The sequence below is a fragment of the Chrysemys picta genome, chromosome 19 (genome assembly GCF_011386835.1).
Source record: "Chrysemys picta bellii isolate R12L10 chromosome 19, ASM1138683v2, whole genome shotgun sequence".
Classification (NCBI taxonomy): domain Eukaryota; kingdom Metazoa; phylum Chordata; order Testudines; family Emydidae; genus Chrysemys; species Chrysemys picta.
The window spans coordinates 11888587-11903137 of record NC_088809.1 but is presented as its reverse complement, the minus strand read 5'-3'; positions in this window follow the sequence as shown (position 1 = coordinate 11903137).

Below are 14551 nucleotides of genomic sequence, written 5' to 3'. Positions count from 1 at the left end.
GCAGGGATGCCAGGAACGAGGGCCCCACGTCAGTGTGACTGTGACTTGATTTATCTGTTTTGGAGGTAGGAGTTCGATACCCTGAAGGGGGGAAACCACGGTGCATGACCTGCCTGGAGGGCTGGGTTGTCAGAAGAGGAAGGGGACTCCCGGACGTCCAGCAGGAGCAACGGAGAGGTAGAAACGCTGTTTAGTCATGCCTGGGTGCTATGGGGTGCTCTCACCAGAGGGTTGACCCTTGACATATATTTATTTCGTTACTATGTGGTTGAGGGAGGACTCAGGTTTACAGGCCTGTCAGAGAAATGGGAGCATTAGAGGAGCGACTCGAAGGGGGAGAGGGGAGGTATGGCAGTAGGTTTGCCATCTCTGAGGTACAAGACAAACCCAAGAGATCCAGGATGATCCTGAGCCCATAAAACTGGACGGCTGGCAGTGTGGCCGGAGCCCCCTTACAGATTGCCTGGGACAGTCATCTCAAAAAAAGGGACAACCCTGGGGAAACCTGGACAGGTGGCAGCCCTCGGCAAAGGGTTGGGGGGGGGTGTTTGCTAGCCGTCATATGGCTCGAAGTGAGCAAAGGGGCCACTCCTGAGAAACCTGGAAAGAGGCCCCCGAAGATGTTACTGCTCATTTGTGTTCTCTAAGTGGCTCCTCCACCCCTTGTGAAAATAAGTACAATTCACTCTAAATATTTAACTGTAGACATTAAATCAGTGGGTTTCTGGGCGTGAGGTAGCAACCGTGTGTGTTCTGCCAGTGCTTCCCACAGATGTTGGGTCCACTTCTGTTTCCTTTAAAGTCAATCGGAGCATTGCCTTGATGGCTATGGGAGCAAGACTGGGTTCATTGATCTGTCTCCATATTACTCCAGGATCATGACTTTTTGGGGGGGCGGTGCGTGCGTGTGTGTGTGTGCGCCTTTTGACTGCTTTCCTTGAAGTAGTTACTGAATAGTTACAGTACATGTTCCTCCTGCCCCCCCTCCCCGAAACCAGCCTTCCTCCCTGCAACCAGTCTTGAGTACTAGATTCCACTTACATTCTAGAGTAATGATCTGTTCTGAGAGTATGGGGCTAAAGAAGCAAGTGTGGGGGACTGAGATCAGAGGAGCTCATTGTTTTCCTGTGCTCCCCTGTTTATCTGTATCCATCTGTTATCTTACATTCTAAACTCTTTGGGGCTGCCACTGTCTTTTTGTCTGTTTGTACAGCACCTAGCACAATAGGACCCTGATTCAGGAGTGGGGCTTTTATGCACTATGGCACATCAGGAAGGCTGCCCTATGTTTATCTGCCTTGTTTATCTGGAACTCCTGGGCAAGAGCTGACTCTAAAAGATTTAAAACATTAAATTTGAAATTGCAAGTTCTGTCATATGTATGTCTCAGTTTCAGGGTAACTGCACTTGTATCTCCCCTCCTCCCTCTGAGTTGCCCCATTGCATTTTGGCTAACACAGGTCCAGACCGTCAAGGGACTAACTCGGGGGGGGGGGGGTCTGATTAACCCCTTATGCTTTTAAAGCCAGAATATTACTCCCCAAAAGCAAAGAATATGAAATATCTGACATATCTGACTGCTGGGATTCCCTCCGAGACCTCTTTCCACTCTGCTTTCCAAGAATGCAGTTTGACTTCGGCCTTAGTCACTCAGGTATCTTTAGCATACAGCAGTGCCACCCTGAGTTGATCAGACTTTAACTGGGGAGTGGATGCACGGCACACCACCGCGCCAAAGTTATACAAAAACCCTTTCCCTTTATATACATTACACATTTTATTGCATTTACTATACATTGCATTACACATTTTTGGATTGGCTTTGAAGAAGCCAATCCCTGTGCAGCCCATGCTGACCACGCACTGTCCATGATTCGACTTCCTCTTTACCTCATCTTTCCTTTCTTATGTATCCCTTGTTTATCTAGTTCATCGTAAATAGCTCCCTGCGTGTTTTCCTTCTTATCTTAGTTGGCTCAGATATTCTGTCGTCTCAGTCGACTGACCTATTCACTTACCTTATTTAGCACAAACATTTTGTTTTCAACCTAATGATTTATTTCCTTCCCTAATCCCCTCTTCCAAAAAATGAGGCCACCTTCCATGTGTTAATTACTCATGTCAGGCCCAGGCCTCACCTACCTTCCCCTGCTTTTTATATTAGCATTCATTTCATTTGCATTATATTTCTGTCTTTCTGTGCTTTCTTTTTCAAGTTTATTACCCACATTTTCAAGAGCACTGTGGGGGGTACTCATTTGAACCACTATTAATATTAGGCTTAAAGCATGAATGAGGTGGTGCACAGGACCAGCTCTAGGCACCAGCAAATGAGGCAAGTGCTTGGGGCGGCACAATTCCAGGGGTGGCATTCTGGGTGGGGTTTTTTTTTTCCTTCCGCAGTTGCGCTCTCTGAGGGTTTTTTTTTTTTTTTTTTTTTTTTTTTGCTCGGGACAGCAAAAATCCTAGAGCCGGCCCTGTGGTGCAAGCTCACCTCCTCTGATACAGCACACCATCGTATTTCTACTGCCTGAACAATATTATCCTCAATTGCTTGTTGCCCGGCTATTAGTTAGGCAATGGGCACCAATTGCTCCCTCTTTTCAAGCCAGGCCACAGCTACAACACCTACAGCCGGAATCCCTGACCTTTCCTGTGTAGAAATCTGTGCTGTAGGTAGAGCAAAGGCGTCTACACTAGAAACTTTAACTCCAGTTTCACACCTGCAGAGCATTTGATGGGGGTTTCACAACATGAGGCTTAACTATAGTTTGAGGAGTCCCTGTATCTCTCCAGCCAATGAATGTCTCCTCATTGACTACCACTGGCTGCTCCCACTGGTGTTCTGCTGGTTCTGCACCCAGCATGGTGCAGCCAGACATGTGGGCAGTGGTTTGGGATGTGAATAGTTCAGCAGGAACATATTACACCATCGGCAGGCTGGCTGTGTGACTCCCTCCCTCCGGAGATTCAGTCACACAGTTAACTCTGAGGTTGAGGTGCAGCCAGGGCCAGTGCTACCATTTAGGCAAACTAGGCGGTTGCCTGGGGCGCCAAGATTTGGGGGCGCCAATTTTTTTTTTTTTACAGCGTTCATACACCCCTTCCCCGAGCGCGCGGTCGCCGCTCCACTTCTCCCGCCTCCCAGGCTTGCAGCGCCAATCAGCTGTTTGGCGCTGCAAGCCTGGGAGGGGAGGAGAATTAGAGTGGGGGCGGCGTGCTCAGGGAGGAGGCGGAGCAGAGGTGAGCTGGGGTGGGGAGCTGCCACACGGCTCCCCTGGGGGGGGGAGGAAGCTGCCGCGGTGGGGGGGTGTGCCTCAGGGCAGGGAGCTGCCGCAGGGCTGGGGGATGGCACAAGGTGGAAGTTTCGCCTAGGGCGCGAAACTTCCTTGCACCAGCCCTGGGTGCAGCTGGCCTTTCCAGCACCGCATTGGGCCTGAGTGGGCAAAGTGTCCCTGCTGGCCACGTATGGAAAACTACTTTGCCCCACCTGTCCCACGACTTCTTGGAGGTGGCTTCCCTTTCCTCTGGGCCCAGTCCCACTCCCCTGACCCTTTCCCTTCCCTAATAGGTTTTCTATCAAACCCAAGCAACTATCTACATAGTGGTCTACCAATTTCCCAGCTATAATAACATCTCTAGGATCTTTGTGTATTAATTGTGATTGTAGGTCAGGGTGGCAGAGTTTATAGAATTTTATTCTAAACTCAGGTTGCCAACAGTCCCTTGTTACAAGGGACGTCCCTTAATTTTCATCTCTGTACAACAAGATTGGAAGGTGCTGAGTGCTGCAAAAAGTAGCAAGAAATACCCCTGGTGAATGTAGGTGAGTACTGCTTAGTATCATTATTACTGATGATGATGATAATATTGGAAGGAGGGGTGCAGCGGGGGTGCTAAGAAAATAGTCCCTTGTTTTTAAAATACAATGTTGGCAACCCTATTCTAAACCCACTAATTTGTAGGCCTCATCACCTGTGGTAACCTCCTAACCAGTTCTCCATTTTCTTCTGTAACCCCTAATTTGAGTTAAAACCTCAGCATAGGTCATGTCCCCATTTTTTCTGAACTCCCCAGAACCTTGCCCTATACACTTCAGGGTCAGTTTAAACTTTTGCACCAAAGCTCGTTTGCAGTGCCCATAATCTCTATAGTTCTCTGTCCGTAAGGGTGAAAAATGTCTAAGGCTTTTGTCCCTGACAGGAGTGTCCTCCTGCCCCACTTTGTTCAATTCACACCTCATTTCAAAAACACATCCATGTCATCTCCCTCCTTAAAGCGAAGAAATAATTTGGAGTCTATGCCACCTATTGGGACAGGTACATGGAGTCTGGATCGGCCTACTGGATTAACGTTTTGCTGGCACAGATTCCCCATCTTGAGCTGATGTTGACGATCCTTATACTTCTTTTCTTTCTTGTGCGGGCACTCCCGGTCTGCAAGCAGCTGGGTTTCTAGATGCAGTCTGTCCCTTTCCAGCTGTATCGCTCCTGGTGTACCCGTAGACCTGTCTGTGATCTCTGTTGCAATGATGTATTTGGTCTGGACGGAGCATGGATGTGGCCTTTGTCAGCATCTTCCCTGCTTCTCTCCAGGGCATTGGCTCTAATATTTCCCTCCCCTGCTGGACTCTGCCAGTGGGCTGGACATTCCCTGAGACCATCAGTTCTCTTCTGGTCATCAGAATGCAAGAAGCTGACTAGCTGTGTCTTTGTTCACTCCTCAGTGTGCAACTGCTATTCTCTGCCTAGCTCAAATAGCTGACTTCCCATCAACTGTTTATAACTCATTTTCTCCTGTCTCTCTCTTCACTATTCCTTTCCCGAAAATGCTGAGTGTAGAATTAAATTATTTCTTTTTTATAATTTTGAGCAATAATATAGATGTTTTAAAACTTTTTTTTAATTTTTATCCATTTACATTTTCCCATTTGGAGGAAATTAAGAGAGAGCAGTCAGACAACAGTGGAGATCAGGCAATAATTATTTAATGACAGTAGATGTGGAGATTCAAAAAGGGAAAGTTTTATAACTGTTAAAACACAAATTGTCAGCATCACGTGCAAAATATGTAAGGTAAATATCCTTAAATCAAACTCTAATAAGTTCTCAAGCAGTATTTTTCTGACTTTGCCTCTCTGTGCATTTTGGTTCTGATCAGTGGAAATATATTTTTGTCAGTTTGTGTGTCTACAGTGAAACGCGAGTTACTGACATTTTGCAATAAAACTCTAATGCTTCTGAGCCTAACTATGAGATTTTTCTCTGAGTTTCCCCCCACCCTCCTATGTTACTTGCTTTCACTGCTGTTGGCACTTATAGCAATTCACACTGTCATAGATCCCATGCATGCTGCCACCGTATATGTCACAGTTTCAGGGTAACTGCACCTGTATTCACCTATATTCTGCCAAGGGCACCCCCTTTGGGCTCCCAGCTCCCAATAACACATACACTTAATACAAGAAGGTCTTTCAAGGATATTGCAGGAAATTGCCATATTAGTCACTATATATATATAAACATATATATATATATATATATGTTTGGTGCTCAAAGTTCCTGGTCTTCTCAAGTCGATGTCAGTGCAGATAGTTTCTGCCTGGCTGTTTGCAGGAAGATGGCTGCTGCTAAGGAATAAATCATAAACTTAGGCACCTCCACAGTCACAGAGATTTGCACCTTCAAGGGGTATTTCTGAAGTAATTTAACTTTTTAATATATGTATGGGTTTTTTGCATATTTATTCCCCTGATTCAGCAAGATACTTAAGCATGTCCATAGCTCCAAGCACATGTATAATCCTGGGAGTACTGATGTACTTGCAGTTTAGGCACATGTTTAAGTATCTTGTTGTGACTTAATTTACCTGGTCAATCTTTCATATGCAACACTGGAATTTCTTTAACAGTGACGTTTCAAGGGGAACATGTCTAAGTTTTTTGTTTTGCTTTTTTAAAAATCCAGTCTTGAAAAGGCAGCAGTCTCTATTTTCGAATCTATAAGGTTCCATTTTCTCTTAATTCTTTCTGCATTTATTACTATTTGTATCTGTTGCTGCTAGTTCTAGGTGCTGTACAAACACAAGAGAAGGGACAGCCCTAGCCCTGAAAAACTTACAAGCTAAAACCAATGTGTTCAAGAATGACTAAGCCAAGGACTATCCTTGCCAGGATGTTTGTTTTTTTAGCATGACTGTTTTATGATTTGTAGAAGGTGTATAAACTCCACTCTAGAGGCTGGCAGGAAGAGGGTTAACTCTCCCCAAGGACTAGAAGGATCACAGCTGCATGCCCTTACTGAAGGAATGGAGCTATCAGTCCATGGGAGATCAGGCTGAGCCCAGCTGGAGTTAATTTCTCCCTTTTAAAAGCTTAGTGTGCAGTAGGAACTAGACTTTCTTTGTGGAAGAAAGTAATATGGGGCAAAGTTGCCTTTATGAATTACTAGTGTGTGGACTGTAAAAAGCGATCCCTGGATTGACTTTGTTTGGAGACCCGGGGCCCTCTTTGAGCTTTCAGTTTAAACCTTTGGCAATGAGAGCCATTGCTTTCATTTGTTTGTTTTGTCTGAGCTCTGGGAAAGCCGCTTGCTCGCTGGACTTGATACAGAAAACAGGGTATGCGCTAGTTACAGCTATAGTTACATGAACAATCCCCGTGCTGAGATATAGCTCCCATTAGATATTAGGGGTGCAGCCCTTTGTGAAAAGGGCTAGTCCACCAATGGATGTCCTCAGGTAGTGCTTCTCCTGGTGAAGGAAAATGTTTGCAACATAAATTAAGGGGAGTAGGATGTAAGTAAAGAGAATAAAAAGTGTAATCAGTCTCAAACCTTCTACAGCCAGCCTATTAACAGAGAGGGGAGCATGTCTCTGGGTCTTTGTAATAACCTAGATTAATTTTTTATTCTCTCTGTAAAACTGATGCTCTGGGAATCACAATCGCTGCTAAATACCTGTTGTTAAGGGCCTGATCCTGAGAGGTGCTGAGCACCTGTAACTTTGCTGGAGTTGAGAGTGCCAGGAGCAGAGTATGGGGTGACACTGTGAAAGCTGTCTGTTAGATTTTGGATTCCCATTAACTTCAGTTGAGATCAACCATTCAAATCCCCTCAGCACCTTTGAACATCTTGGCCTTAAACCCTTTACTCTCCATTTCAAAATAGGCTTTTGTTGTTGTACTGTAACTCCATAGGCTGGTTTCTAGTCAAACGTAGCAAGCTCTAGTGTTGTTTCCAAATATAAATCTAAGATTCTTTATATGTTTGACAAGACTTAGGAAGGAGCTGTTGGATCTTATTAAAAAAAATATCTGCATAAAGGCTTATTCTGGGGGTGTGTGTGTGTGTGTGTGTGTGTGTGTGTGTGTGTGTGTGTGTGTGTATATATATATATATACACACACACACACACACACACGTCAGAATTACTTCATTATGGTCCTCCTGTCTTCTAGATTCTAGTGATCATCTGGCTGAGGAGCATGACTCATGTTTATTCAAGCTGTGTGTGTCGGAGTTAGGAAGTGAGGCTAGGGAGTAGTTGCTGTCTATGCAAGGGTTCTCAACCAGGGGTATGCAAAGGTCTTCCAGGAGGTACATCAACTCATCTAGATATTTGCCTAGTTTTACAACAGGCGACATAAAAAGCATTAGCGAAGCCAGTACAAACTAAAATTTTATACAATGACTTATTTATACTGTTCTATATACTATACACTGAAATGTAAGAACAATATTTATATTCCAATTGATTTATAATTCTGTGGTAAAAATGAGAGTAAGCAATGTTTCAGTAATAGCGTGCTGCGACATTTTTGTGTCTGATTTTGTAAGCAAGTTGTTTTAAGTGAGGTGAAGCTTGGGGGTACGCAAGACCAATCAGACTCCTGAATATAGTATAGAAAGGTTGAGAATCACTGGTCTATGGCAACAAGGAGTCTGGTGGCACCTTAAAGACTAACAGATTTATTTGGGCATAAGCTTTCGTGAGTAAAAACCTCACTTCTTCGGATGAGGTTTTTACTCACGAAAGCTTATGCCCAAATAAATTTGTTAGTCTTTAAGGTGCCACCAGACTCCTTGTTGTTTTTGTAGATACAGACTAACACGGCTACCCCCTGATACTTGGTCTATGGCGCATCTGCTTGGGAATCAGAAGTAGCATTCATCTCCATACCATTCCTGCTGCCCCTTCAGAGAAGAGGTTATTATGCAGCTAGGGACAGAAGAGCCAACGGTGGCACATCGCCTTTGGGGACCATGCTGCCTAGGCGGAGGGGGAAGGCTGGGAAGTGTAGCAGAAGATACCAGTAAATAGAGGCTGGCGCTCCATCTCCCCCTGAGATCCATGGGATGTGGAAAACGTATTTTCCACCTGCCTTCCCACCCCCTCCTCTTGCAAGCGCACACCAAGGAATATTGATCAAAAACTTTAGAAAACACCTCCTAGAGTTTCCCAATCCTCCCCTTTCCTGCCTAAGGAAGCTGAAGTATGGCCCCTGCCATCTCCTCAGAGATGCTGAACAGGGATCTGGCATATTAAGAGTAGCCACAGTGGGATGTTTCCTCAATGTGGAATAGCTGAGCTGAGTGCCAGGTTCCCAGGAGTATTCTGTCAGAGAGAACACAATCCAGTGCATCTTTAATAAGTGGAGTCAATTCTCTTTCATAAACCTTGGATGACTAAAGCATCAACTCCTACACTGGGGGAGCATTCAGATGCTAGATGCATGATCCGAGTAATCTGCACAGGCTCTGACGAGGACATTAAAGTTTGCTGCTTGAAGGAGGGAGAACTTTGCCAGACTTAGCCCAAACCTACCTATTTTCTTTTGGCTGACAGTTGCTGAGATCTCCAGCTCCAAGTAAAAGAATTGTGATGGGGCAGCAAATGAACATACAGTTTCAGATGGTTTCTTAACCCATTCCTGCCATTGTAGCTCTGCTCAGAGGCTGCCCTTGAAACAGGAAATATTGTGTATTATTTGTGTTCCATTAGCACCTTTGTTGCCCCATTGTGCGAGGCACTGTATAAACACCTAGAAAGAGAGACACTTCCCCAAACTGCTCACAGTCTAAATAGAAAAAGGAGACACTGGGAAATCTACAGATGGGGAAACTCAGGCAGAGATTAAAGTGTCCTTGGGCAAGGTCACTCAGGAAGTGTGGCCGAGCTAAGAGCTGAAGCCAGATCTCTTGAGTCCCAATCCCCTGCCTCAACCACAAGGCCACCCTCCTTCATTGCTTCTTAACCTTAACAGAGGATCACTTAGAGTATTTATAGAGTGCCCTTCACCTGGGCATAGCCAAGTGCTTGACAAACGAATGTTAAGCCACACAATATACCCCAGAGCTGAGTATTATTGGAGTGGTTTGACAGATCAGGGAAACTGAGGCACACAGATTGAGTGACTTGCCCAAGGTCACAAGCAGGCAGCGTTAGGAATAGAAACTAGAGATGCCGCTGCTGCAAAATACAAATAAATGCCACTGGCTTCAATAAGAGGTGCAGACACTATTCTTAAGGCAGGACTCCCTGTCCTCTGTTCACTACTTCTTACCTTTGAGGATCTGGGCCATGGTATTTAGGCTTCTAACTTCCTTTGATTTAGGAGCCTAAATGTGTTTGAGGATGTGGGCCAATCTTTCTGTACTCTGTAAAACTATGGAGGAACCTGGAGATAAATCAGGTGCTGTACTTTGCTTAATCTACTCTCCAGTCAACTGCTGTCTGCTATGTTACTCCCTGAAATACCACACCATGTTTAAATCACAGATTGCAAGTTTAAAACAAAAAAAAGAGAGAGAGAAACTCTGTAAAATCTGAAGAAAAAGTGCTATGGAAAGTCACAGTAGGAATGGGAGGGGAAAATAATTCTCTGATTTGAAACGTGTATTAGCAGCTAATGCCTCTAGTAATATGTCCCATAATTCTATAAGATTGCTTCTTTTTTGATAGTGTTCTTCAGTAGGTCTGAATCTTGATACGCTTGTTTATGTGGTGAGTGAAGACTTATCTCAAAAGCTAACCAAAATGCATTTGAAGTCCCCTTCCCAAATGAAATGCAGATAGCACTGATCACTTATCAGTTTACTAATATAGCTAAATGCCTTTTTTACAAGGCTTAGAGACAATGCCTATGTAGCTGGTAGAGTTAACCCGACCAAAGCAAACAGTGCCTCAGATGCTGTTTTCTCACTTAGTCTCACATAATTTATAAGCAGAGAGACAGAGTTGTGAAACAAAATTACAACTTAACTTACCGCTTCCATTGTCTTCATTGAAGTTTGGTTCAGGCCCTTAATGACTAAAATAAGAGCCAGAAACATTTTAATAATATCTGGGAACTGGAAATCAAGGAGTTCTGAGTGCCTGCTTGCCTTTGTATTGCATATTCTTTACACTTATTTCTTAATGTATAAACATTCTTTTCCTTCCCCTGGCATTCAATAATGGCACTGCACACATGTTTAAGGTTCTGTATGAATGTAAGTGGTGGCAAAATCAGAGCCTTAGTCACTTGAATATGTTCTTGGTGAGGACCAGCTCCTGTATCTTTACTGGGAGTGAAGGATGCTTAGGACCTTGTAGGTTTGCAAGCCTTGATTTCTGCCAGTCTATGGAGTGGCAGCATAGATAGAAGAAACCAGTTTGGATTTATTTTTGTGTTGTGTGAACATAGGCAGTCAGAGCAGTATTAATTAACAATCAAGGTGTTTTCTATGGATTTTTTTTCTTCCCCATCTCTCTTGAGCTTATAAAAGCTGCTGAAATCCAGTGACAGAGGTTGCACTTTCCAAATTGCATGTTGTTTCTTTTCCCAATTAAAAGATTTCTCTTAAATAAAGAAATTAACTAGCATCAATTGGTTTAATACTAAGCATGCCTAATGCACATCTTCCCCTCACCCCCTGCTGCAACTGACTTGACTATACAGAGCTGAGATAAACACGGCTGAGGGTGGGGCAATGTAACTTTAGTTAAAAGAATAACCTATTCTTTTCTCTAAGACAATGGCTATTGTTAGCATTCCAAACTGCGATTCTAACCGTCCCATAGAACCCCCCCTTACTGTTAACCTGGATTAAGTCAGTAGGATATGGTGCCAGCAATGCTGTTTATTAGTAAAACTCTTAAAAATCCATACGCTGGCTGGTGTTTTTCTGGTAGTAACTTGCAGAGCAGTCTGATTCCCTTCTTGAGTTGACAGAGCAAAAATCTGCAATATTAACTAAATATAAATAGCATTAAAATGATGCTGGGAAGGGGAGGAAAATGACTCTGAGCCAAGATCTTCTAGAGGAAGGAACTGGGCGGTTCCTCATCTAGTCTGCTTGAGACTTGGGCTGATTCTGATCTTCTAATGTCCTGAAATCTCTTCATAGAGAAGGCCGGACAAAGGAGATGAAAACTCTCTAAAGAACTATGCAAACCATACAAGATGTACAAGCCATTAGCATGCACTTGATTCCTTTGCTAGACTTCACCAGTCACCACTCATGTCGGTAGTGATCTATCACAATGCTTATCTGTATGGTGGCTCTATCTTGTAAACTCATTGGGTTAGGGATTTTTTTCTTAAACTTTGTTTTCACAAAGCACTTAGCACAATTAGACACCAATATAACAAGTGAATATATGTAGCTGTCCTAGGCACCTATCTTTGTATCTAAGCACTATCTGCAAGAACACCTTGGAACAAGCTATTTGGAATAGAACTGAACCTGGGTCAGAAATTCCAGGAGAACAATCAGAAAATGATCAATGGGGAACTGGGTCCTGATGTGAACTCTCACTGAAGTCAATGGATGGCGGGGATGGGTGTTGGGTGTGCATGTAATGCAGGAGCAGGCTCTAAAGGTTTCAATGAGAGTTGGTGGCTCTTGGCCCCTCATGGAGGAAGCAGAGAAGAGGAGAGTGGGTATTGCTTGAAAACACCCTACAGGTTCCATTTGCAATCAGGAAGCCAAGGTGCTTACAGAAGAGCAGCGAGAATACATTCACAGCACACTGAGCACCCCGACTTGCTCCCTTTGAAGACCATGGCAAAACTCCCACTGATTTAAACAAAAATGGGATCAAAGCCTGAGGCAGATGTGATGCTTGTATAAATGATTTTCATGCTGCAGCCTTTTGGAGAGGGGGCGGGGGGCGGCAGACGGTCCTCTCATACCACTTAAATGTTCAAATAGCAGTGGGGCCTGGCTCATTTTGGCAATCCCGTATGTATTACTTGAGAACAAATGAACTTGGCTGTTCAGAAGGACATCTGATAAGAGCAAAGTTAGAAGAGTAGCTGTAAGAGAGTTTTCTGCGCTCTGCTGCCAAGATGGATTATGCATCAATGCCTGTGCATAATTACCAGTGTAAGACTAGCAAAGGTCTGCCCTCCAATATCAGACCCAGCATGCTATTGTGGCACAAACCCTGAGGCAGGGATTTATCAATCAGCACATCTCAGCTGAGTAAGAAGGGTGCAGCGGATTCGTTTTTTCCCTCAGTGCGCCCATACCGTCATCTGTACATTAAGCAATAGGTTGTGCTGCCCACAAGAGAGCACAGATGACGTCCCTCTCTATGCTACCCCAGCTCACCGTAAAAGAAGCTGCGCAGCAGTCCTGCAAAGTCCAACAAATACTTTGACCAACAGAGTCACTTTTTGGGCTGAAAGTTAACAAAAGCTGGGTTCTGGCAAAGGGCCAGAGAGAGAGAGAGAAAACTTCCCAAGCTGCCACTTCTGAAAATCCAGTGGCCCCTGCTGGCCCCAGAGCTTGAGTAAAGCATGACAATGTGACCCCTAATTGATCAAAACAAGGAGGCACATAATCTCTCCTCCCCCCACACCAAATTTTAATGTGGTGGGTTTTTTGTGTGTTGTTTTGTTTTTAAATCTCACGAGTTTTAAGCTAATCTCACTGCAAGGTCCTAAGCACCCTTCACTCCCAGTAAAGATACAGGAGCTGGTCCTCACCAAGAGCATATTCAAGTGACTAAGGCTCTGATTTTGCCACCACTTACATTCATACAGAACCTTAAACGTGTGTGCAGTGCCATTATTGAATGCCAGGGGAAGGAAAAGAATGTTTATACATTAAGAAATAAGTTAAAGAATATGCAATACAAAGGCAAGCAGGCACTCAGAACTCCTTGATTTCCAGTTCCCAGATGTTGTTAACATGTTTCTGGCTCTTATTTTAGTCATTAAGGGCCTGAGCCAAACTTCAATGAAGACCATGGAAGCGGTAAATTAAGTTGTAATTTTGTTTCACAACTCTGTGTCTCTGCTTATAAATTTGATGTGGGACTACGTGAGAAAACAGCATCTGATGCACTGTTTGGTTTGATCAGGTTAACTTAACTAGCTACATAGGGGCCTTGCTCATGATTTTTGAATGTTTGTGGTTGGTAATACTAGTGTGTTCATGTGTGACTTATTGCCAGTACTGTATTATATAGCTGGTTCTAGAACCATCTGTCTTTACCATCTAGCATTAATCAGTGAAGTGCTTTGGGATCCTTTAAAATAAAATATGCTAGGGGTGAAATTTGCCCCTGGGCAGTGGACCAGTTTGAGGCCTCATTAAAGCTTTATTTAGAGGACTTAAGTGATACATAGGCCTTTACTGACAGCCTGCCCAGTGCTGAATTTCACCCTGGCTGAATGTGAACTGCCATCCTGTGACTGTCTGATATAGATTCTTAACATGCTATTCTACATTTACATTATTTGCCTCTCCATGTGGCAGAGTGTTCTGAGTGCAAGTCTCCTGAATGCCAACCCTAGCTTTCACTTCCTTCTGTGGTTTGGGAAAATTATTACTATTTGTATTATTTAGTGCTCAGGCATCTGTCATGGATCAGCATCCCTTTGTGCTAGGCGCTGTACAAAAAGACTCGATTTCCCTACTTGTAAAATGGGAACAGGATTTCATGAAGAACTCCACAGGCATATAATGAGGATTAGTTGATGTCTGTAAAGTCCTTTGAAGGCTAAAAGCACAACATAAGTGCTATCGTTTTTCAGTTATAATGGTTTGATTTTTGCTTTGCTTTTCCATCTTGGCAGATACCCATGAAAACAACAGCTAGCTTGATAGGGTGTTCACTCTTGCTTGGTTTGAAATTTCCCTATGAGTTGCTGAGCAAATAGTGCTGCTGCTTTGGTCACTTTCATCTCCTCCTCAATGGCACTTCTTGCTATGTGCTTCCTCTTTAATGGGAGGGATGTACTGCTGGCCACACCCTCTCAGTGGGACAGGCATGTGCATGTCACTCCTGATGTACACCTTCAACCCTGCAGAAGCAGAATGTCATCTCTGGAAGCTAGTGAAACTATAAACAATGGAGTCTCATGAGGAGGCTGAGTCCTTAATCATGTCTTAATTGTATCTCTGCAGCACTATTGCATCAGCTTGTTTAACAGACCCTCTAGACAATTTACTTTACAAATTACAGCATACTTAGCCAGAATTCTGCAGCTAGAATGCTAACTTACTCAAAACCCACACAGTCTGTTACATCAGTCTTGGCACCCAGGGAAGTTTTTAAT